The sequence below is a fragment of the Lucilia sericata genome, unplaced genomic scaffold (genome assembly GCF_015586225.1).
Source record: "Lucilia sericata isolate MDLA Ls3-8-SP2 unplaced genomic scaffold, ASM1558622v1 Contig000336F_arrow, whole genome shotgun sequence".
Classification (NCBI taxonomy): domain Eukaryota; kingdom Metazoa; phylum Arthropoda; class Insecta; order Diptera; family Calliphoridae; genus Lucilia; species Lucilia sericata.
Genome location: NW_023994356.1, coordinates 355,249 through 358,325, shown reverse-complemented (window position 1 = coordinate 358,325; position 3,077 = coordinate 355,249). Strand labels below are relative to the sequence as shown.

Here is a 3,077-nt window from a genome sequence, read left to right as displayed (position 1 = left end):
TGCCAGTATAGCAATGCAATTCGTCATAAATAAGTTTTATTGAAACTAAACAGTCATATCCTAACGCCTATAACTGTCTTAAAAACACCAGTTGTTGTTTAGATCCTAACTCACCTTGGGACATTTTTTCATATTTTTTGAGAAAAAGGTTTTATTTAGAAAAATATATTGCTTCTTATTTATTTACATAGATAACAAATAACACTTGATTAAAGATCAACATGTTGTTCCTTGGAATGATAAAATGAAGTTTCTAAAGTAGCAGTAATCTCATTTAAATTCAAGGGTTGAGTTTTAGCTAACAGTTTACGATTCTTGGAACTATAATCCAAATCAATAAGATTTTTATAAACATGATTTTCCTTAGCTAACAGTTGATGGTCCTCAGCGGCAAACCATTCACTGTAGACTTCAATTGGATTAATTGCCTAAATTTGTGAAACGAAACTAGCGGCTCTTGCTGCAGTAACTCCAAGGGATAGTTATTAGGGCGAGCCTATAATGAAGAGAAAATATATCAGGTATAATTTTATTTGAGGAAAATTAAAGTTGATAGTAAAATATTAATAAACTAATGCAAATTTAAACTTACTTGATGAAACTGTGACGAGTGCAAAGCTTTCAATTGAAGTGAATGCAAACAAGAGTCCAAAATCATATCATCAGGTGCCGTAGCAGAAGGACACGAACAATGCTGCAAAATAAGTTTAACCACTGGCAATGAGAATGCAATGCCACCACCACCCGTGATATAATTGAAACCACCTTCCGCATATAAACGACAGCCGTAGCGTTCACCCAAATAAATATCATCCATTGAATTCAAGCAACCAAGTACTTGTCAAACACCTGAAACGCTAACGAAACCACAAAAAAGAAGATAATTCATCACGATGGCGAAACATTTTTAAAGTTTTATGATGTTTGTATATGATAATTTTATATCATTGAAAGAAGTGATGAAGAAATAAGACTGACAAACGCTGAAATATTGATGGCAGTTCAAGAAAATTTTTGTTACCTAACCGCAGACATTGGTTCTTATAACCAATGAAGATTTAAATGCCTTCAAAATAATATTAATATTGAAAGTTATAGAAGATAAATGCTTTATTATGAAAAATAAATCACATTTAATATTCATAACTGGTGTTGGGTATCATATGGTCGGTCACGCCCGATTATACTTTCTTACTTGTTTAATTTGAAGTTTTGCCAACACTCAACATAAATTTTCATAAACAATAGAGCTTATTTTGAGTACACTTTACAATCAACTGACTATCACTTACATGTCTTAATAAAGTATCATCACCAGTAAGGAATAACCACTGTATTTGATGATTCTCATGTTTTGCTTGATTAACTTAAAGCAGTTTGTGTTGTTTGTTATTGTAGGCTTCAATATCCCATAGAGCTAATTCTAGAATTTGTAATGTTTTAGCACAATGTTCCATCTCAACAGTTGGTATGCCAGTGTTTATTGTTGGTATTTGTGTTAACATTGAGATTGAAGTGATTAGATCTTCGCTGATAGAGCTTGAAATCCAAGACTTCCTGATGAATTAGATAGTCTACATGCTTAGAATTATCAATTGAATTCTAGAGCTTTACTATGTTCGGAGTAAGGTTATCAGAGGGATAGCAAAGGTAAGAGTACTATCTCCCATCTTATGGTTATTAGCGATTAACGCTATTCTAAGGCTATTTGAATCCAACTGTAGAAAGATTGTCGTTTATGCGGACATAAATAAATATGTAGTATTACTGGTTAAGGAAAAATTGTTATCCACAATCAGTGATATCATCCAAACTGCATTGGATGAACTCTCATGGTGGGCGTAGATAAAAGGACTTTCTGTAAACTGAACTAGCATGCTTTACCAGACGGAACAAGATAGATGACTTTAGGCTTCCTACGTTAAATGGTGTCGAGTAAAGTTTATCTAGTTTAGTATTTAGTGACCATTCTAGATAATAAATTATCATAGAAGAAAAATACTCAAAAAAGATTGAAGAAGGAGACTCAACGCCTACTACCCTTGCAAGATTTTCATGGCGAGAAATTGGGTTCTGCGGCCTTATATGATAAACTGAATTTAGAAGTGCTTATCTAGGCATCACAAAGGTGTGCATCACAGGCACAAAGTAAGGCATCACAGGCACCGTAAAAAGTACACAGGATGCTTTGAATATCTATCAATATCTGATCCCTATAGAATATTAAGTAGTATGTGAAGCTGTAAGGATTGTGCTAAAGCACTTAACTAAAGGGTTAAGTTAACCATTTGTCACTATTAGAGTGTTATTGGTTTGCGTGACCAAAGGTTGATGTAAAGGCTTTGAACTGATATCATCTCTTATCTTATAAAGCACTAAAATATTTGACATTTTTGGCGTATTGTGCCCAGGAGTTGTGTATTATTGGCAAACTTTCTTGATGATATTTTAAACATGTTGTAAACACTATTAATTTAAAAGTGGTAAAAGAAGAACTTAAAACTTTAATATTATGTTCTCATTGTTGCAGGTAATAGAAACTATTTAGAAAGGTGTGAAAATAATTTATATTAAAACTTTAGTTTTTAATTATCCATCACATTTTGTAAAATAAATTGTTGTAAAGTCAACTTGGCATTCATATATTGAAGTCTTAAAGGAAAATTTATTTAATTGAATATTTATTATATGTTCTCTAATACTGAAGAAAAATGAAAGCAACGCTTTAGCTATACCTGACTGAAATTTTAAGAATTAAATGAAGAAGTTTATACGTATTTTATACGTTTTTGCAATATTTCTCCCGGCTACTTACACATGTCATTGATAATGCTGCATTTGTTGTTTGTTCACCACACATGACACATGTTTCATTATCATTATAGTCCTGGTTTTTGTTGTTTTTCATGCTTCCGGTCTCCCATGTGGCCTCAGGGCAAATGTATAAAGCTTTCTTTAAAATTATTTTCTGTTGTTGTGTATTCATACGAGGCTAATAGTTGTCTAGGTTCGCATTAATAGTTGTCGTATGAAAGTCAGAATGCGGCAGGTCGGAATCATTAGACGAAGTTGTGGTA

General features: G+C 32.5%; 1 pseudogene; it reads right to left on the bottom strand.

The window, feature by feature from the left end:
* Positions 1–209: 209 nt before the first annotated feature.
* LOC119603790 lies at positions 210–2,860 on the bottom strand (annotated as a pseudogene).
* Between the last annotated feature and the right edge of the window lie 217 nt (positions 2,861–3,077).